Source organism: Orcinus orca, chromosome 2, assembly GCF_937001465.1.
Source record: "Orcinus orca chromosome 2, mOrcOrc1.1, whole genome shotgun sequence".
Taxonomy (NCBI): Eukaryota; Metazoa; Chordata; class Mammalia; order Artiodactyla; family Delphinidae; genus Orcinus; species Orcinus orca.
In genome coordinates, this window is record NC_064560.1 from 2,554,474 (window position 1) to 2,575,678 (window position 21,205).

At 53.8% G+C, this 21,205-nt stretch overlaps 1 protein-coding gene and 1 long non-coding RNA gene across 4 annotated transcripts in view; one reads left to right on the plus strand and one right to left on the minus strand.

Annotated features, from left to right (window-relative positions):
- Positions 1-21,205, minus strand: part of ZNF438 (zinc finger protein 438) — a 284,020-nt gene that overhangs the window by 61,743 nt on the left and 201,072 nt on the right. The window contains exon 13 of one of the 3 annotated variants that reach the window (XR_007475770.1): positions 20,213-20,453. The exons of 1 other annotated variant lie outside the window; for it this stretch is intronic. The gene's annotated coding sequence lies outside the window, so the exon portion shown is untranslated. Of the gene's footprint in view, positions 1-20,092; positions 20,454-21,205 lie in introns of those variants that run through there. One more of the 3 variants, XR_004476143.2, reaches the window with a different exon arrangement.
- Positions 8,731-9,151, plus strand: LOC125963618 (uncharacterized). Its single transcript, XR_007475794.1, has 3 exons — positions 8,731-8,870; positions 8,936-8,985; positions 9,026-9,151. It is a non-coding gene; the product is annotated as an uncharacterized LOC125963618 (long non-coding RNA).

The window sequence follows — 21,205 nt, forward strand, 5'->3', positions numbered from 1 at the left end:
CCCTCTGGCCCCCAAAGCCACTGGAAAGCTCGAAGGCAGTAGCCGTGTGGGGCGCTGAGGCGCCATCCTCCCGGGGAAGAAAGCTGGCTTGTTCCCGGCACACAAAGGCCGGGCGCTGGGCGGCCACGGGCTGTGAATGCTAATGGGCTGGGTGCTTGCCCCCCAGTGGGCGGGCTGCCCTCCCTGCCCCCAAGGGCCAGCGCAAGCGTCGCCTGGGCCCTTCACGTGGGGACCCAGGCGAGCATCTGTTGCAGGCAGCGCAGAGTCTAAACATCGGTGCAGACTTGAACCAACAGGTCCTGCTGAAATGTGCTAACCATCTGCTTTTCCTCAGCCGTTTCTGAGCAAATTGTGTTTACTATGTTGATTTATTTGACTGTCAACAACAGCGAACGACACAGTCGCGGGTAAACAGCATCATTATATATCTCGTTCTGGCACCTTACCAGAAGGTGATTTTTTTTGTTTTTTTTTTCATGCAACAGGAATAAATACATATTGAAATGTTAATTGAGTCCAGGGGCCAACTCACCAGAGTCGGGAAGGCCTTCTCTGGGGGAGGCAGCCTGGGGCGTGGGGCCGGCAGGACCCACTCTTGGCCAGAAATGCGGGGATCCTCAGAAGCTGCTAGGCTGAGAAAGAGGCTTTCACGCATCTGACTTTTCTTGCCCAAACTTCCCTCCAAACTCTCCCATCTTCCAGATGGTCAAGTAAGGGGACCAGAAAGAGCCCTGAGCGGAGAAGGTTTCACGTGAGAGTCCTCGTGACTCGCTGGCAACCGCCCTAAAACCGAAACAGCCAGGCCAGAGCTGGATCTTTTCTTAATTAAGATCATTCCCCCCACCGTCCTCCGTGCAGAGACCAATAAACTCCATACTTCCAGAGAAAGGGCAGGAAAAAGAGGAGTGCTGGGTGGGACATGGAGGAAGAAGGTGCATCTCACAAGGGACCCAATCAGGGCGTTGGCTCGGGACGAACTGGTCTCCCCAGCGGAGCTCACCCCGGGGCTGAAGAGTCTGGACACAGGATCACGCTGACTCCCGCAGTCCCCCAGTCAGGTAATAGGCAGCAGGAGGCCAATCAGCTTCCTGGGAGGAAAAGAGCTCAGGGCCTCAGACAGAGACCACAGCCGCCTGCTGCTGCGGAAAGGGGCAGGGTTCCTTTCACCGGGCTCACAGGCCTGCCGCAGACTTTGCCTGCGCACCCCGATCTGGGGCGGGCGGTGACAGCCGGCGGGCGGCTCCCCTGCGTAACAGAGGGGAGCTCTGCCTGCTGACCCGTGGAAGCCCAGAGAAATTCCCAGGTGGCTTCCGGGTGTCCTTGCAAACATTTGGTTTCAGAGAATGGGTCACGTCACGCAGCTTAATACCTGGAGGCTGAAAGGGCTGCAGCACTAAGCCCTGTCTCCTTCTCGTCCCCGCAGACAGCCCGTAAACACGTGGGGCTCATGTTCACACAGAGGGCTGCTGGTTTACGGGCTGGGGGACGGGCGGTGCGGACGGTCACGGGCGGGCTGCCTGAGTCTCAGTTAAAGGGGTCTCAGCTGCCAGGGCTGCAGCCGTCGCGGAGGGACACCTGGGTCCTGTGAGGCCCCCTGCTCACCCATGAAGTGCGCGCAGGCCCTGTCCGTACCCAGCCTTCCAGAGCCGTCCCTCCCTTCCGCCCAGTCCCACCGCAGGGATGGCCCGGGCCCTTGAAGGGCGGCCGCAGTGCTGGCTCTGGCCCTCCCGGGCCTCAGGGTGGGCCTCCTGCCTCTTTGCTTTCTCGCCTCTCTAGATGCCCGCTCACCCCTGGGAAAAGGTAACACATTGGTTCACTCTAAAAGAGGTGCCTAAACTGCATCTCTTCAAGGGCATTTTCCATTTAATTGAGGGCCCAGCCTTCCATGAAAGGAGTGGGTCTGTTATCGTGGGTGCCTCTGTAGAGACAGGAGCACCTCCTGTTCCCTGTGCTTTAAGCTCCTTCAGGGACAAGACGGGAGGAGGCAGGGGCCATTTCAACCCCAGGTGGGAGCTCCCCTGGAGTCCTGAACCCATTCTGGGCACCCTTGATCTCTTCAGGCGGCGCAGCATCCTGGAAAGGGATACGAGGAATCGCTGGGAGGGATGCTGGGCACCAGGTGGCGCTATTGCCCAGGGCCGTCTAGTTGCCCTCAGGGCGGGCGTGCAGAGGGTAACCAGGGAGTGCGGTCTTGGGGGGCGGGGCTGCTTCTAGTCTGCAGTTCCTAACTCAGTAGTAACTGCAGGGCGGGGCTTAAAGAACGAATCGCGAATTCTTCCACACCATCCTCACCCCCGTTTTGAAGCCCTGCGATTCTCTGATTCCTGGCGTGATGTGTTGGGACCGGGTCGAGGACAGACTTCTGTTGTGGTCCTTGGGGGTCCGGGGTCGGGGGTCGGTCAGGACACTGCTCCTTTCGGGTTCAAGCAGAGGGATCCCAGAATGGGTAACTGGGGAGTACGTGCCACCTTTCCAGGAGGGTAAACCCAGCTCCTGGACACAGCCGGGCCCGCGGCTCCCTGGGCGGATCGCGGCGGGTCAAGCGGCGCATCCCGGGGGCGGAGCTGCTGGCGCAGCTGCGCCCGCGCCCCCATCCCTGGCCTGGAAAAAGCAAAAGCATCTGTTGGTGCTAGGCTTCCTTCACGTAAAGTGACTACCACGTGTCAGAAAGAAACTGCTGCTTTCTGTACAACCGCAGACCACTTCGGAGAACAGGGACTTGGGATCGAAAAGGAAAACGATTTCAAAACAAACTGTTGCTAGCTGGCTTTTTTTTTCCCCTTTCCCTCTCAATTTTTTTAAGGGGGGGAGGATTAAAAAACAAACAAAAAAAGTAAGTCGGCATCTCACAACTGCAGCTGATTTCCTGTGTAAACGAAAACCATGTGATATTCCATAAAGGCTGCAGCTTTAAATGACAGGAAATGAAAACCATCACGGGAAAGGAAAGCTTCGGAGTAAACTCCCAGCGCTGATATCAGTACGGCGACAGATCAGGGGGATGGCTGCTCATGGGCGCCGGCGACAGCGCCCCCTGCCTCCCCGCAAGCGCTTCTTCTGCGGGAGAAATGGGGCGGCGGCGATCACACCCCGGCGCTGCGCCCGGCAGCTGGGCTTTCAGTGAGGGAGCGAGCTGGGAAGAGGAGTCTTTTCTTTCTGCACGCCTCGCCGGGGTCAGGTCGCGACCCCGCCACGGCGTTCAGTCGGCGGTACCATCCATATGCATGAAGGCTAATTAACTCTGAAAGGCCCGGCGGGCTGGGCCCTCCCCGCCGCGCAGGGGTGGGGTGGGCGCGGGGCCCGAGCGTCTCCCCCGAGGCCAGGCCTCCGCAGCCCCTCCCGCGCCGGCCGAGTGCGCACGTGTGCGCAGGGAGCGCGCGTCTCCGCGGCGCGGGGACCGGCGGGGCCAGGGAGTTAGGCGCGTCGCTCGTCGCCAGCCTAGCAACACGTGCTGACTTATCCAGAGAGCTCCCGCCCGGCCCCGGGTTCCCTGCGTTTGCTCGGCTCTGACATGAGGCTGCTCGGCTGGAAAATCAGTCGGGCACGTTTCGCTGACGATAAATCCCCAGAGGTCTCTCCAGCTGCCACATTTTCCCTAGCTCCCAGTACTTTTAGGTTTCCCAGTTCAGGGCAAGCCAGCAGGTGCCTTGGCTTCCATGAGGAGGCAATCTGTGGGGTGACCTTTTCTACTTCTTCCTTTATCTGGTAAGACTCTTCCAGTTTAGATTTTACAGGCTACCTTGAACTGGCTTATGCAAACTAGAGAAAGCTTATTTTACGGGTAGAGGGTTTGCTAGTGGACCCACAACCCAGGATGCACCAGGCTCAGAAAGTTCCTAGTTTCTCCTTCACTTACCTTTTCTTCTCTATTTCTGCTGCTTTTTGTTCGGCTGGCTTCCTCTAGGCCTCTTTCTCAGTCTACCTGGCACATACGACGATCCACTCAACAGGTGGGCTCAGGGCAGCCCAGGTGAGGCTGCATTTCCTGCTTTCAGGCACAAAGTCTCCGGTTGGCCCCGCTTAGATCACGTGCCCAGCCCTGGCCCAATCCGCTGTGAGGACTCAGTCACATGCTACAAACATGGCTGCCATGGGCCCACCCCCCACCCGTGGCGGGTAGGGGAGACTTAAGGCGTGGGAGGGGCCAGACGTGCCAAAGGGCATCTACTGCGCTAACTCAAAGCCTGATTTTAACCCGGCGCCGGTAGGGTAATTTCCTCATGGATGGCTCTCTGGGCTCCTGACCCGGCGCCAGCTTCGCCTTACAATAAAGAGGCAGGATTCCTTACGCCGAGTTCAGGGGCGCCGGGAAGAACGTGCCCGACTTCCCTCCGCGTCAGGCAGGGAGTTAGGTGTGAAGTCGCAGACGCGGGGCAAGACCACAGCGGAGGAGAAGCCGACTTTCTCAGGGAGACTTCTGTGGCCTGGGCCAGAGGAAGGGTGGGGATCGCCAGGGGAGGAGAGTGGAGCCCGGCGCCTCCTGGCCGGAGGGAAGCTTGCCCGCGGGCGTGACTGTCTCTCGCATTAGACTTCTTGAGGGCAGACCAGGTAGGGAGGTGAAACACTCAGCGCTCTTGGTCATAAAAAATAAATCTAGTTGAGCAGAAAATGGATTTCTTAAGTGTATTAGTCAGGAGGGGCTAACCCTAACACAACACTCAAAGTGGCTTAACACAATTAGAGGCACAGTCCAGTCGGGGGAATTCAAGGGCCCCGGGCTCCTTTACTTCTCCTGGCTCCACCATCTTCTAGGGACCTTGTGTCTTCCACTGGGTCTCTCCCCCATCCTGGGAGCTAAGAGCATGGAGGACTGCACGGGGGTGGGATGACGGGGGGGGGGTTGGGACCAGGCATGGAAGTCCTTCATTTCTGCCCACATTCCATTAGTTAGAGCACAGTCATGTGGCCACACGCAAAGGCCAGGAAGCCTGGAAAAGGCAGTCCAGCAGCCCAGCCCCGTGTGTGCCCAAGGACAAAGAGAAAACGACTCAGGCGAGCATCTAGCCGTTCTCTCAGGTGATGTTAGAACATGCAGCGTCACGGACGGGCGCGGGTAAGAGCTGAGGCTGAACTTCCAGGAGCGTTCCCAAATCCCGGCCTCTGGCTCCAAGGATAGACTGCGGTGGCCTCCGCACTCGGAGCCACGGATGCCAGAGGCCTGCCTGGGTGCACGTGCCACCTCTGCTAGCACTAATGGAACTTCCGGTCCCAGGGCTTGACCTCGCAGTGTCTGGGAAACAGCCGCCACCACTGAAAGGCGGATGTCTCTGCCATCACCCAGAACACTTCTAAGAAAGTAGGGAGGCCCCAGGAGGAACTCCCTCCTCCTCTCCCCACCCTCACCTTGTTTCCCTCCAGGTCATTCACTTCCAAGTTCAGGTCTTGAATGGGACCATTTGAGGGGTCAAGCCTTTATCCTTCCTGCAGGGAAGCCTGGGAATTCGAGTTCTGACCTTTATTCTGGGAAGGCAGGACTCATTGTGAGCTCTTCATGTAAGAGGGAGATAGTAATAAACATGACAGATTTCCACCATCCGGGGCGAGTGGGGAGGGGGAACTTCTGGCCATTGCAGCTCTGGCTGGACCTAGATAACATGGTTGGGAGGAATTAGACATTATTTTCAAGCAGTTCCAAAATCAGAAAGGCCAAGTGGCAGAAACATAGGTTCTTGGAGTTGGGAAAAATGTTAGCGGTTACCTGTCTTCAACTTAACGCTGAATCCCTCTCCCGAAACTTCCCTGTGATCACCAGCCCCAGTGAAATATTCACAGTGACAGGTGACTCAGTACTGCCCTACAGGACAGCCCTTTGGATTACTTTTTGTTCCTAGAAGGTTCTTTTTTTTAAAATATAAATTTATTTATTTACTTTTGGCTGTATTGGGTCTTCGTTGCTGCTCGCGGGCTTTCTCTAGTTGCGGTGAGCGGGGGCTACTGTTCGTTGCGGTGCACGGGCTTCTCACTGTGGTGGCTTCTCTTGTTGCGGAGCACAGGCTCTGGAGCACAGGCTCAGTAGTTGTGGTGTGCGGGCTCAGTAGTTGTGGCTCTCGGGCTCTAGAGCTCAGGCCCAGTAGTTGTGGCTCGCGGGCTCTAGAGCACAGGCTCAGTAGTTGTGGCGCACAGATTTAGTTGCTCCATGGCATGTGGGATCTTCCCGGACCAGGGCTCGAACCCGTGTCTCCTGCATTGGCAGGTGGATTCTTAACCAGTGCACTACCAGGGAAGTCCTAGAAGGTTCTTTTTTAAGGGAAGCAGAAATCTTACTTTCTATTACTTGCACCCCAGGCTCCAGTTCTGCTCTGGGACGCCACATGGGACAAATCTATCCTGCATACATATGACACCTTTTATGCTCCAACTTCCTGTCCTTTAAAAAAAAAAAAAAAAAAAAACTCTTCTCCAGGCTGAACAGCCCTCCTTCTCTCCATTCCATTCCTCATTTGGTGATCTTCTCGAGAGAGACTTCTGGGCGGAAGGTCGGGAGGACATATCCCCAAAGGCAGTGCTGTACATTTCACTACTTCTTACAACTGTCTCAGAGAGATGCACACACATTCCAATTTGACTGATGGGAAAACCAAGGTCCTGAGCAATCTGGCAATAGAAGAAATCCAGGGTCCAGATCAAGACTTGAAACCAATGTCCCTCCCCCGAGGTTCCATCCTCCCTGGGTCCATCCAAGGGCCGCCTCTCTATGTGCTGCATCCCTGGGACTGCAGACTCCCAAGCCTGGGGAGGTCTGGCCTAGAGATGCTCCGATGGCCCGACTGTGGGGCTGTCACCTTGGTACCCTGCAACAGTTACTGCAAACAAAGACATAGACATAGAAACAAGTCCTCCTGTAAGAGCCTCTGACCACATTCCCCTGAATGTGTAGTATGATGACTTACGAAGGAAAAAAAAAAAAAAACTCATTTACCCTGACATTTTCTGTTAAGAAGAAGAAAAACATTTCTGTTATCTTTCTGAAACCACTACCTGTCACCTCTGATGCGCTCAGCCTAATGAGTCCCCACGAGAAAGGAAGGAGCCTGTTATTAGCAGAATCACCAGTGATTGTACAGAGCTGCTCTGGAAACGATGCTTTAATAGACATCGTGGGCAAGTTCAAATGTGGACGTTTCGCAGGCTGCCTCAACCACCCACGTCCTGGACTCCAATCATGGCTAATGCCCCAGATTCTGGATCCGGTGCTGTATCCACCTATTTTCCCACTGTTTTCATGATTATAAAGGAAATGGACATTGCAAAATATCTGGAAAAGACAGGCATATATATATATATATATATATATAAATTAAAATGTCCAGGAATAACCACGGCTAACAATTTAATGCCTTTCATCTGGGTTTTTACACATGTATCTGTATGTAATGAGGTTAACGTCATGCTACAGATCCAGTTTTTTAGGCTTTTTCCTCATCTAATACCGTATGGTGAGCATTTTGCCATATGGATTTGTTGAGAATATGGCTTGAAGGCTGAATCACATGTCTTCTTTCACTGGCTTGTTCCTCAGTCAGGAAACATGGAGTATGCCAGGCGCTGTCCCAGGCTTTGGGGACACAATTTTCAGTGAGACGGCCAGCCCGGCCCTTGGGGGGACTCACCACCTGGTGGGGGAGAAGGAAGTGGGGATCCGGTCATTGCCAAGGTGGTGAGCGTGGTGGGAAAGGACAGAGCGTCACCCCGCGTGTACCGGGCATCCTCGGTGGGCAGGGTGTGGCTCTGAGGAAGTCCTGCTCCAGCGCAGGCGTGAACGGGTGAATCTGGGAAGCGGTCAGATCCCTAAGGGAAGAGGTGGAAACGACAGAGCTTGGCCGAGGACTGGATGTGAGGAAGGAGCAAAGGGTGATGTCCAGGTCCCTTGCTTGGGCGCCGGGCGGGTGGCCCATGACCCACCTCCTGGTGTAGGAGCCTCAGGCAGTCTGTGTTTTTCCTTCTCTTGCTACGAGCAGTGCTGCAGGGAACATCCTTAAACACAAGTCTGTGGGCACCTCTCTGCTGTGTCCTCAGGGTAAAGCAGGCACTGGGTCACGTGGTGGAACGGTTTTTCAGGATTTGATGTGTCTTGACATCACCTTCCAGGGAGACGTCCCCACCAGTAGGGATGAGGGGCTCAGGCTGGGCCCCTGGTCCACATCAGCCGTAACGGTTACCGTGGTGACAACAGAGGGACGTGTGGGGTCCTCCCCACGTGGCAGGCTCTGTTCTCAGCACCTCACATACTTTGACTTATTAAAGCCTCACACCCCAGCTCTGAAGTCGGTGCTGTCAGGCCCTCATCCCAGAAGAGCTGAAGGAGGGACAGAGGTTTACTCACCTGACCGCTGTCACTGAGCACGTAAGCAGGGAGGTGACACCTCGTGCCAGGCGGCCTGACGCCACAGCCTATGTTCTCAACACCAGAGCAGCACTTTGTTTAATGTGGCCAATTGCATATTTCTTAAAAAACTGTATTTCTTTGAACACTAGTCAATCTGAATATTTTGATCTTTTTGCTTTGCTGTCATGTTTTTGGACATGGATATTTGTGTGTGTGTGTGTGTGTGTGTGTGTGTGTGTGTGTGTGTGTGGATTGGCATGTGTCTGTTCGGAGTGTATGTGTGTGTATCTGTGGGGAACGTGTGTGCAGAGGGTAGTGTGTGTGAAGTGTGGTGTGTGTGTATAGTGTGTATAGTGTGTGTAGTGTGCATAGTGTGTACAGTGTGGGGTGTATGTATAGTGTGCATAGTGTGTACAGTGTGTAGTGTGTACAGTGTGTGTAGTGTGTATAGTGTATACAGTGCATAGTGTGTACAGTGTGTACAGTGTGTATAGTGTGTATAGTGTGTACAGTGTGTATAGTGTGTACAGTGTGTACAGTGTGTGTAGTGTGTACAGTGTGTATAGTGTGTGTAGTGTGTGTAGTGTGTGTAGTGTATACAGTGTACAGTGTATACAGTGTGTATAGTGTGTACAGTGTGTACAGTGTGTACAGTGTGTGTAGTGTGTACAGTGTGTATCGTGTGCACAGTGTGTATAGTGTGTACAGTGTGTATAGTGTGTATAGTGTGAACAGTGTGTATAGTGTGCATAGTGTGTATAGTGTGTATAGTGCGGGGTGTGTACAGTGTGCAGGGGGTGTGTGTGCATCTGTGTGCACTGCCCCTTTGTATCCACGAGGGCCCGCGGGTCCGGAGCCCTGTGCGTGGGCGGCACTGTGAGTTATGGTGTTTCAGGGTGGCCTCCTCCTGTGCGACAGGTGCCGTCCTCTCTGGGGGTGGGAAGGGCTGGGATGGCGCAGGCAGGGCTCAGACTCACAGGCAGGTCAGCGCTGTGGTCAGGGGGCAGCGTGTGTGCAGGTCGGGCTCCACCGCCGCACCTGCAGGAATCTTGCTGGAGCACGTGACCGGGAGACCCAAAGGAGCCCGAGGCTGGCCCCGGTGGCCGGGGTGGGGGCCCTTCTCTGGGTGTCCCTCGAGCTCGGGCGCCCGGGAGCCCCCGTCCTAATTCCCGGCCCCGGCCCCTGCGCACTGAGCGGCCTCCCCGGGCCTTGCGGGGCCCTCCTTCTTCTGGCATCCTTCTTCCTGTTCTTCTACATACAGACTCTGTGAGCCTTTGCAGGTCAGAGGCTTCCCTGTACTGAAGAGTTTGCATCTTGCTTGAACACAAGCAAACGCGGCAGCTGGTAGGAAGCAGTAAGTACAGTCGTTCCCCCTTATCCACGGTTTCACCTTCCGAGGCTCTAGTTACCTGCGGTCAGCCGTGGTCCGAAAATATTAAATGATTAACAATGTTGTGTTAGTTTCAGGTGTACGACCCACACAACATTGTGAATCAACTATGCTCCAATGTAAAACAAAAACTTAGAAAATATTAAATGGAAAATTCCAGAAATAAACAAGTCATATGTTCTAAGTTGCATGCCATTCTGAGGACTGATGAAATCTCGCTGAGGTTGCTAAGATCTACATTCAGAACAAATCTCCTATTCATGAAATTGTGAAGAAGGAAGAGAGAATTCGTGCTGGTCCCGCTGTTGCACCGCAAACTGCAAAAGTTACGGTCACAGTGGGTGATAAATGCTTAGTTCAGATGGAGAAGGCAGGACATCTTTACAATAAGATGTTGTATTATTATAATTGTTCTGTTTTACTTTTAGCTATATTGGTTCATCTCTGTGTGTATTTATACATTAAACTTCATCGTAGTGGGTAAGTATAGGAAAAAGCATAGTGTCTATGGAGTTCAGTACTATGCATGGTTTCAGGCCTCCACCGGGGGTCATGGACCGTATCCCCAGTGGAGAAAGGGGGACCAGTGTAAAACCCACACAGGACCAAGAACCCACACTCTCAGGAGGCAGCCTTGTTCCACCTGGGGTCCCGGTAAAGCCTGGGAGGGGACCCTGTGCTGCAGTGTGGTGTCCTGGAAAGTCCCTTCCTAAGTGGTGACTTCCAAGGGGGTGCGGTGGCCGGTCCCAGGGAGGGGCAGTCTCTGATGTCCCGGGGGACACAGCGGGCGCTGTCCCGCCCCTGGAGGGTCTCTCCGGAGGGGCTCTGTCATGTCCGCCTCAGCTGGGGGCGGGGGGAGGGAAGCCCGGGCCAGCACAGGAAGTACAGTTGTAAATGGAGTGAATCTTTTTATTTTACCAGAACCAGATGTATAAAAGTACCAGGAAAAAAGGAAGCCAAAGGTTAACTAAACAGACTACTGCCATCAGGAACAATGAAGTTACATGGCCACGAATGTCAAGGGCGTGGTTTAGGAGGTGCAATTCTGGGCTGGACGCCCCGGGCCGGACAGGAGGGCTGGGCGCCCAGCACTTCCCGGGGAAACCCCTGGGTGCCTGGGTCTCCCACCCTGGCCATCTGCAGTTTGGAAGTGGATCTGTGCCTTGGATTCTCTGCCGTCAGCCTTGTCTCATCTGTGACCTCAGTCCCACCATTGTCTAAGTGCCCAAGTAGTGACCTTCACTAGCACTTAGCTGCCACGTCTGCTGGATGGCAGTCCTGCGACTCAGACTGGCTCACGCTGAGGCCTGGGTGTGCTCACCTCGGTGTCTGAATGTGCACACAGGCCACACGTCTGTCTTCAGAGCACCGCCCTCTCCTCTGCTCCAAATCCCCCAGTGATTCCCAACCATTCCCTTCCTCCCAGTAAAAGCAGGTGGCGCTCCGATGGCCCTCAGGCGCCCCGAGGTGGGACCCCGCCACCCCTCTGGCTCACTCCCCAGCTTCCCGCCAGCCACTTCTCCACCGGGTCAGCTCACTCCCACCGCAGCCTCTGCACTGGCTATTCCCCTCCTGGAAAGTGTCTCCAGATATCCACACGTCTCCCTGCCTCCAAGTCTCTGCCCAGATGTCACCTGTCGACCAAGTAGCTGTGACAGTGGAGCACGTGGTGCAAGGGGAAGGGGGTCTTCTGGCACCTCAGCCAGAGACACTAAGAATATTCCTGCTTAGAGGGTGCCCTTGTGGCCTGGGATCCCGAGGACAGGATTGTAGCAGAGCCTGCAAGGGCCCGGGAGGTCCAAGGTGAGCTTCCCAAGTCACTTATTAAGTGGGTACCTCAGACCTGAACCCTCCAAGTCACAGGTGGCTTTTCCAATACGATGTCTGTCGCTCTATGCATCCTGCAGCATCATTTCATCTCAAAGCAAAGGAAGGCATGTGACACTCTGGCCAGTGGAGCCAACAACTCAGCACAGAATCCCGTAAGGCAGGAAGGTGGGAGGGCTGAGGCCTCCACACAGCGCGCTCAGAGCCCAGCCTTGCCCTCCAGGGAGACGGGGCGCGTGGGCAGGTAGCCCAAGGAGAGGCAGCACCCACGCACCTGTCCACCCCGTCCTGGGGCTCGGCTCTTGATATCTTACAGATTCCAGAATGAGCTACAGAGGCGCTCGTTTTAGAGCCAAGCAGGGCTATTTTATAGCAGATTTTCTTGTTTAAGAATTTGTAAACTGAGGCTTCCCTGGTGGCGCAGTGGTTAAGAATCCACCTGCCAATGCAGGGCACACGGGTTCTAGCCCTGGTCCAGGAAGATCCCACATGCGGCGGAGCAACTAAGCCCGTGCGCCACAACTACTCAGCCTGCGCTTTAGAGCCGGTGAGCTACAACTACTGAAGTCCATGCCCCTAGAGCCCGTGCTCTTCAACAAGAGAAGCCACTGCAATGAGAAGCCCGCGCACCGCCATGAAGAGTAGCCCCCGCTCGCCACAACTAGAGAAAGCCCGCACGCATCAACAAAGACCCAACGCGGCCAAAAATAAATAAATTTATTAAAAAAAAATTTGCAGGCTGTGTTTGACTCCCTGTCTACCTCTCCCCTCCCCCCACCACCATCAGCTGCTCAGCCAGGCTGGCCAGGTCCCCTGGGAGTTCTCAGAGGTACCTGTGGTCCCCCCCAGAGGCAGGCCTGCTGGGCGGTTCACAGCTGCTGTGTGCAAAGCCCTGTGGAGGGGAGGGACTGAGATGCAGGTGGGAGGGAGGCCTGGGGACCACTGGGTACTAGGCTCTGTCCTCCAGACAGCAGGAGGCCGGCGGGCAACTCTCTGACCACACACATCCACCCGGAGCCTGCTCCCTGCATATCCCTCAGCCCAGCCTTCCGAGACAAACCGAAGCCCCACCCACACCCTGAGCGGGGCTGGAGGTGATGCCGTTCACTTGACGTATGTCTGGACACAGAGCCCGAATGTGCTGACGGAACAGATTCTAAGAACTCGGACGGGAAAATCCGTATTGCAAATCACAACTTAGTCTGGCTTTACAAGAGCTATTTATTCCACGAACCGCAGCGCGTTCATCATTCTCATTCTCCTCGAAGCGCACAGATGAATTAGGGAATTTCCACCCCTTCTGGCTATGAAGAAAGGGTAGGAGAGAAGGGAATACACGAGAACCCTGGACAATAACTGATCCAGGCAGTGGCTTTGGTCGCTACATCTGAACACTCGCCACATTCGGTAACATTAGGCGGTGGTTCCCCTCCCTGGGCCAGAGGAGAAGAGAGTCATCTGTCACCCAGAGGCAGAAGGTCTCTGTAGAGCCTCAGGGGGCTCAGGCGTCAGCTGGGAGCTGGGGAGACGACTGCGGTGGGGACCGGAGGCAGAATGGGGGTGTTTCTGCCCGCAGGGATGGTCTCGGTAATGCAGGAGTGTAAACTGAACGTCCCCTACAAGTTCAGACGACAGGGTAATTACCTGCCCCGCAGAGACTGGGAACGGAGGCCACACAGCCCGCCCGCCTCTTCTGTGCCCAGCACTGCACCCGTCGGTGGGTTTAACTGTGAACGGATAAGGCACGTTGTGATCCCATTTTGCAGTTCAAGGTTCCGGAAGCCGGGGGAGGTTCAGTAACTGGCATGACAATGGCAGGTCCGAATCCCAGCCCTCTGACCCCAGACCCACTTCCCTGTCCCTGCCCGCTACACGCTGCAGGGGGAGGGGAGGAAGAAGAGATTTCAGGATGGACACACGGCATCAAGGGAGGAGGGAGATAAGGGGGCCTCTGACAGAGAGAGGACACCTGGGACGCCACCCTCCTAGTGACGGGGGTCCCAACCCCAGAAAAAGCCAACTCCCCAGGTTGGCACACACCGGCCTTGAGTGTCAGTTACATCTTGTCGTGACTGTATTTCTCAGCCCCTCTGGAGTGAGGGGGGGAGACAGAGGCCGGAGGAGACACTTTGAGCCAGTGTCCCTGGGGGGCTGGAAGAAGGGTAACTAAAGAAATACCTGAAGTCCATAAAAGCAACACATTTTTCTAGATCTAGGGGTATTCTGGACTGTTCCTCAGAGGCCAGAAGTGCCCTCGTTTGAAATTCGTAACTTACCACTTTGTCATTTCAATCACATCATCTCCAAAAAAAAAAGAGAGGATCTTCTTTAGAGCCTAAACATTAAAAGGTCTTCACTAAAATTTAAACCTGAAAACAGCATTTTCCTGAGTATTATGGACTGTGCCATTAATAATAGAACAACTGCCTTGACCTCCCTGGCATTCCAAGCCATTTCGTCAGGCAGCCAGCTAAAACCGTATTTGCCTATGCTTTTAATTTTGTTGTTATTTTACAGCAGATGGCAACGATTTCCATTTGAATGATTCTCTTTTCCCCGTATGTGGAAAGAACTTGAAAAAATTAACAGGGTAACTTGTAACAAGGCCTGCTCTGGTGTCTCCCTTACAGACATTTGAACTTGTCCGTCTCAAGGCAAAGGTTTGTGACGCTATAGAGAGACAGCCCTGCCCTCTTACAGCCCCTTGGGAAGGAGCCCCACCACACACACTGTCCTCTAGCCACCAGACTAAGTGGCTCAGAAACAAAACTTCTGAATTTCCCTCCCTTGCTGCCCTCTTGGTCTGAAGTCCCACAAAGCTTCCTTTAAAGCAAGTTAGCGGTCTCTCTCTTCTCCCTTCTCTCATCCACACGGCTGCCAGCACCATCCTCCCCAAACACAGGTCAGGGCAGAGTGTTCTCCACTCGGTCCTACTGTCTACATAAAGCCCTGTAGCCTTCCAGGTCCTCTTAGCACTGGGAGGCGTGAACGCCCCTCTCTCTCTCTCAAACACACCAGGCATTGTCATGCCATGTGCTGTATTTATGCTGACCCTTCAGCCTAGAATGTCTCCTGCTCTGGTTAAAAATCATACTCGAGACCCAAATGAAATTGGACCTCCCAGGTTCTCCTCGTTGGAACGGATCACACGTTCCTCTTTGATCCCACAGTATTTGATGCCTCCATTATAGCATTTGTTTCACTTTGGTTTTTGTATCTGTTTAAATTCCTTGGGCTACAACATATGCTTCTTAATGGCAGATGTCATCCCTTTATATGCTGTGGCTATTGACTGGGTGTTTCTGTGTACAAGTCATGGAACTTGACACTGTGAGAATCTCATGTGATAAGGCATATGGACCTTTACTTTGAGAAGTGTGAAGTCCATACTTTCAACACGTGTGCGGGAATAGATCCAATATCTTAAGTATAACAAGAGCTTGTACAAATCAATAAGAAAAGAGCAAATATCCCGATAGGAAACGAAGGTAATTTCAGACACTGCTGAGAGAGTTCATCGTCACCACCTTTCCGGAGGGCGTTTTGACAATACACATTTAAAATATGTATAAACTTTTGTTCAGTAATTCCACGCTACGGAGCTTCACCTAAGGAAGCAGTTAGGACAGGCACAAAGATTAAATACCACTGTGCTTAACATCATTATGTTCAAGACAGGGTGATTTGTAATACTAAAAAAATGGAAATAGCACATCCATAGGATAGAATTTTTGCAAAAATAAAAATTATATTTTCGAAAAGTATTTAATGCACAGAAGAATATCAAGGCTAAAATATGAAAAAAGAAGAATACACATAAAAACCTGCTTCAATACCATCATGTATCGCTAAGAAGTGGTATTTTAGGTTTTTAAAATTCGGGTCATCTAAATTTTCAACAATGATTATATGTCTATTTTAAAGCCAGAAAAAAAATTTTTTTTGGAAAGAATATTAAGTCGAAAACAAGACACGGCAAATACAGAAAGGCCCAGGGCTGGGATCCAGCCAGTACACATCAGTACACACCAATATGTTCAGTGCAGCTGTAACGGCCAGTGGCCATTTGTTTGGTTGGGGCCCCCCATACTGGTCATTAAGTATGTTGCGTGTCACCCATGCAAATAACCATGATAAGTTTCTTAAAGCCCAGATAAAGTGCTTTTAAAAATGACGTCCAATGAAAAGAATTACTTGCTCTAAAACCGTTAAGAAAGGGAATGAAATAGACTATCATGTGCTCCAGACTTTTGGAATCACTGAGCTTAGCAGCTGGAAAGAATCTTAAAAGACCAGCAATGCCACAGATGGAGAAAATGTGGTTCAGAAGTATTCACCCACTGTCCCAAGGTCCAAGAGGTAGGGTGGTGTGATGGGTTGAATTATATCCCCCCCACCCCCCTCAAAACCCATATGTTGAAGTCCTAACCCCCAGTTCCACAGAACATGACCTTCTTTGGAAACGGGGTCATTGTAGATGTAATTGGTTAAGTGTAGATGAGGTCATGAGGGTGGGCCCTAATCCAGTATGGCCGGTGTCCTTAAAAGGGGGAAACTTGGACCCAGACGTGCACACAGGGAGAGCCCCATGCAAACACGAAGGCAGAGGTGGGGGTGGTGCTTCTATAAGCCAAGGCTTATAGCCAAGGATTGGCTAAAGGTTGCCAGAAAATCACCAGAAAGATAGGACCAGCGCCTTTATCGCAGGCATTCGGCCGTTCTTACATTCCTCTTCCAGGCCAGATGCCTGAGGCCGGAATGCTGGGTCTGGAACTTCCAATGAAATCCAAATTATGTGTTGTTTTTTAATTTTATTGAAGTACAGTTGATTTACAATGTTGTGTTCATTTCTTCTGTACAGCAAAGTGACTCAGTTTTACATATATATATATTTTTTTCATATTCTTTTCCATGATGGTTCATCACAGGATATTGAATACAGTTCCCTGTGCTATACAGTAGGACCTTGTTGTTGATGCCTCCTGTACATAATAGTTTGCATCTGCTCACCCCACACTCCCACTCCATCCCTCCCCCACCCTCCCTCCCCCTTGGCAACCACAAATCTATTCTCTATGTCTGCGAGTCTGTTTTTGTTTTGTAGATATGTTGATTTGTGTCTTATTTTAGATTCCACATATTCTGTATTGAATCCTCTTACCACCAGGGCAAAGAAAGGAGCTATGAGGGATGGGGTCTGTCTTGACAGAGCTCGCCCTCTGATTAGGAAACAAGACACACTCCCAGGACGATAGGCAACAGCGATCCACTGTGTGTGGGATCTCACCACCCACGAAACATGGGAGGGGCAGTCCCAGCCATGGAAGCCTCCCGCCCCGTCTGGTCTCGCAACACTGTGTTCCATGATCAAAACCACCCTGGACTCAGAAGCAGCTGGAAGCTCAGAAGGTCAGGGTGGTGATGAGGTTTGTGTCTAAGGCCCACCCTAGGGTGTGAACTCTTCAGGACAAAACAAGACAAAAGCAGCAGGGAAGCCCCTAGGACCCACTTTCTTTAACTAGAAATTAGGCAGGAAAACAAGAGACCAGTGAGGTCTGGACTTCTGGTGTTCAGCCCCTGGGCTCACCTGGCCGGCCCCACTCCCACCCCCACTCCCACTCCCAGACTAGGCCGGACTCCCGGAGCCCCTAGTCCAGGCCCAGCCCTGCCTGAATCACCCAGAGAACCAGCCTCCCGGGGGCCCACCAGGACTCCGGCCAACTGTTCCATGACCCGCAGAACCTTGGAGAACAGAGTATTTCCACAAAGCAGTTTTAAATCCAAACAACAGACTCTTCTGGAAACCATTGCCCCAAGCTGCAGGAGGCAAGGAAAAAAAAAAAAAGAACAAAAACCCGCAAATTCAAGTCCGTAATACATTCTGTACATAGTTTGTGGTTTTAGAGTCACTTTAATCTTTCTCCCCCCTAAACTCTTCCAAAGATCTGTGTGTCGGCCGAGCCAACACGCGGTTGCACTTCTAAGCAAAAACCTTGTAAAACTAGACTCTGGACTGTGTCCCTCACAGGCTTCTAACATCTCCAAGAGCAAAGAGCGACACGATACACTGAAACAGGTCCAAGGAACCATCCCTATGTTTTGTGTCAAAGAGTTGCTTTATTAAAGTCTTAGGACCATGTGTCAGGCCGGCTGAAGGCGTGTTTGCTTTCTTGCTGCAGAGCCCGGGTTGGCAGTCGAGCACGTCAGCCCCATCGTCCTGGGGGCTGCAGCGTGTCTGCCCAGGGTCCCCAGGCGCTCTGCCACCGCCGAGCTAAGCCCACGGGTGCTTTGGCTGGCTGGGCAGGCAGCATCGAGGAGGGTGGCTGTGAGGGGGAGACTCAGGGGAGCCCCCATGCTCAGCGCCCTGCATCTCCCTGATAGATAGACCCCAGGACCCCAGCATTTGCTGGATCCATCCAGCCCCGCAGGCCAGGCCTGTGGCTCTGCTGCCCCTGATGGCGGAGAGCACTGTTCTGTTTTTCCAAAGTCTCCATTTCAAACCAAGAATTGTGAACACAACATTGTAAATCAGCTAGACTTCAATAAAGTTTAAAAACAAAAAAAGCAGGGAACTGTATTCAATATCCTGTGACAAACCACAATGGAAAAGAATATGAAAAAGAATATATATGTATGACTGAGTCACTCTGCTGCACAGGAGAAATTAACACAACATTGTAAATCAACCAGACTTCGATAAAATTAAAAAAAAAGAATTGTGTCTCTAGGCTTGGCCTTGGTTCCCTCTCTTTCCTGAGGAAGCCGGGGACCCGGGGCCCAGGACAGTCCAGCAAAAGCAGCTGTCGGACAAGGAAAAGCGCAGTGAATCTAACTACCTTAGCATCCTCATCTAATCTAAGAGTGTTCACACTTCAACAGGTGTGAAAACACGAAGAGTGCCAGAGGGAATCGGTTCTCACCGTAGTGAGAGCGCCTGGCCTTGGAGTTGGACGGCCGGGGTTAAAGCCTGACCAGTCAGCTTGCCGCCCTCACGCCAGGCGGGTGGGAGCCCATCCCAGGGCCTCCACGGGGGCCAGGGAGATGGGTGGTCACTCAGCATCGTGGAAGCACCTGTCTGCGCTTTCCTCATCACTCTGGTCTCCCCCGACGCGACCCCTGTGAGTTCTATTTCCCGGCGTCTCCCACCCTGAGTGACACGGGACGTGGGCTTGGGCTTTCCCCACCCCTCTGAGCAAACACACTGCACAGCCACACCCAGGAGTGGATCCCAGCGAAGCGGCATCACTGCCCCAACCTGAGGTTAAGCCTGGGAGAAATCGGAAACAGGTGTTTGCCGAGGGACCCTCGTCACCCCAGGGAGGGTCTCAGAGGCGGAGCACAGCCCCACAGCCTGCAGGAGGAAACGGGCGGCCGCAGAGCCGAGCGCGGCCGTGGCGGGGGGGGCATGCTGCCCTCCGCCTACACACCCCCTCCATCCAGACCGGCTCGACATCCTCACCTTGGAATCAACAATCCGCCTCCAGCGCGGTCCCAGGCTAAGCACACACCTGGGAGGCAGGAGGGATGGATGCCACAATACCCATGAGAACCTTAGAGCAGACGTGCTTGCCGGCTAGGAGGGGCCCTGGGAGAGGGTGAGACAGGGGAGGGGGCAGCAGCGGGGGACCCCTGCCCAGCTACCAGCAGCGCCCGCCCCCGGGCCGACCACCGGGTCCAGCACAGGGACGTGGGCATCACTCGGCTGCAGGGTTTGAATCTGTGGAGGGCGCATCTGTGACCCACAGGGACAGTCCTGCAAGCACTGACCGTGCCAGGCTCGGCCTGTCCTTTGGGCACCCACTGCCCGGGGACCTCGAGGCCGGGAGGCCAAGCCCTGATTGTCGACAGGCCCTTCGGCCAGCTGGTACCACACCAACCCAGCTGTGGGCTCTGGGCACCCACAGACACCCATCACCCCAGCCTAGCTGGTGCACCTGGAGCCCCGTCCTGGAGTGACGTCCCAGGACGCTGGGGTCAGTGAGGTGGCCCCGCGGTCCTCCTGACCAGAGATGTCTACACAGCTCCCAGCCCTCTGCTGCACCAGCCCACAAAGGACGGGGAGGAAGGGCAGAATTCCAAACGGGGTGAACGGGAGGAAGAATCTGGAAGGCAGGGCAATGGTGCCGGGGCCAAGGAGAGGCTTTTCTAGAGGGAAGGACTTCGGGGACACACAGAGCTGGAGACCAGGAGGTCCTGATGGCTGGCAGGACGGGGGCCACACGGCAGGGTGCCGGCAAGGAGCCGCCCCAGCATCAGGAACCCAGACACCAGCTGAGGGACCCTGCGTCCCTGGTGAGAGATGCTTCCCGTCCCGCCTGGTGACGTCAGAGGGAGCCCCAACACGCGGCGTGTCCCCCGGCGATGCCCTTCCCTCTGTGGGGCAGAGAGCCGGCCCCAGGCAGCAGCTACATTCTGAGAACACCGTGGTTTTCATGGCGTTTTTTAAAATGGTAACTTCCACGGCTGACAAATGATACCACTTTCCCCTTTAGTGCGGCGGTAGTTCATTTCCTTATAAACTAATTTATCGAAGTAAAAACGTGAGGTCATTTCCTTATAAACTAATTTATCGAAGTAAAAACGTGAGTCCACTTAAGGAAAAAGGATGGAGTAAGCAGCAGACTACAGTATGTGGTACGTGGATACGGCAAAAATGATCCAGACAGTACCTGATGGTGCGAGGACGTCACGGCAGGAAGGGTGACCCTCTGAGGAGTAGATTTAGCAAAGCCTTTGGAAGAGGGGGCCCGGGGGGCTGGTGCGGCGCCGTCCTCAGAGGCCACGGCTCATCGTGAGCCAATATCGCAGCCCCGCGTCCCGTGCCCTGGTCCCGGGGAGGCCTGTAGGACGGCATCAGTCCCTGGGCCCATCCACCGGCAACTTGGTTTGAATTCCCTCTCGGGCCTCCAGCTGTTTGGGAATGAACAGCAGAAAAGAAATGCGAACAGTTGTGAAGTCATGTATGTAGCACAAGCGGCCTGACGCGAGTCCCCCCCTGATGTGGAGAAGCAGTGGGGAGATTGTGATTTAATCAGAGACACCCAGCTCGGGGGTGACGCTGTGCAGACGCCAGCAGAACCAGGGCCGGGCCCGCCTTCCCCCGCCCTTCCCAACCCCATAAAGAAAACACAACACGCACGTGGGAGATGCAGACAAGCGTGCGCTGTTACCAAGGGGTCTGCGTTCCAATTAGGGACGAAAATCTAACAGTTTGGGGTCTGGGGTTGAACATTTTCTCACTCATTTCCCCCAGGAGAATCTAGTCACTGGCTATTGCTCCATGTTCCCCCGGGGAGTCCCAGCATCCCCACCAGACAGGAAAAAGAGCTAAACCAACAGGTGGCCTGTGGGATCTGCCTCTAATTAAATCATCTCGGAGGCGGGCATTAACTTACAATCGGACCCAAGCTAAAGCTTGAGCTCACGGGAATCCACGTCACGTCAGCCCGTCTCCTTTCTCCTGCGTCTTCCCCTGACGTCTGCTCTCTTCTCTTCTGCCCCTTCCTTTCAGCCCTCAATCTGAGAGTGGTTTCTTAGGAACATGAACATGGGGAGGATACGGTAGCTCCTGGAGCATCCCCCAAGCCTGGTCGCGAAGTCCTGACCACAGGCTGAGGGTGGGCAGGGCCAGCCGCACCAAGCCCGCCCCTCCCCGTGCAGGA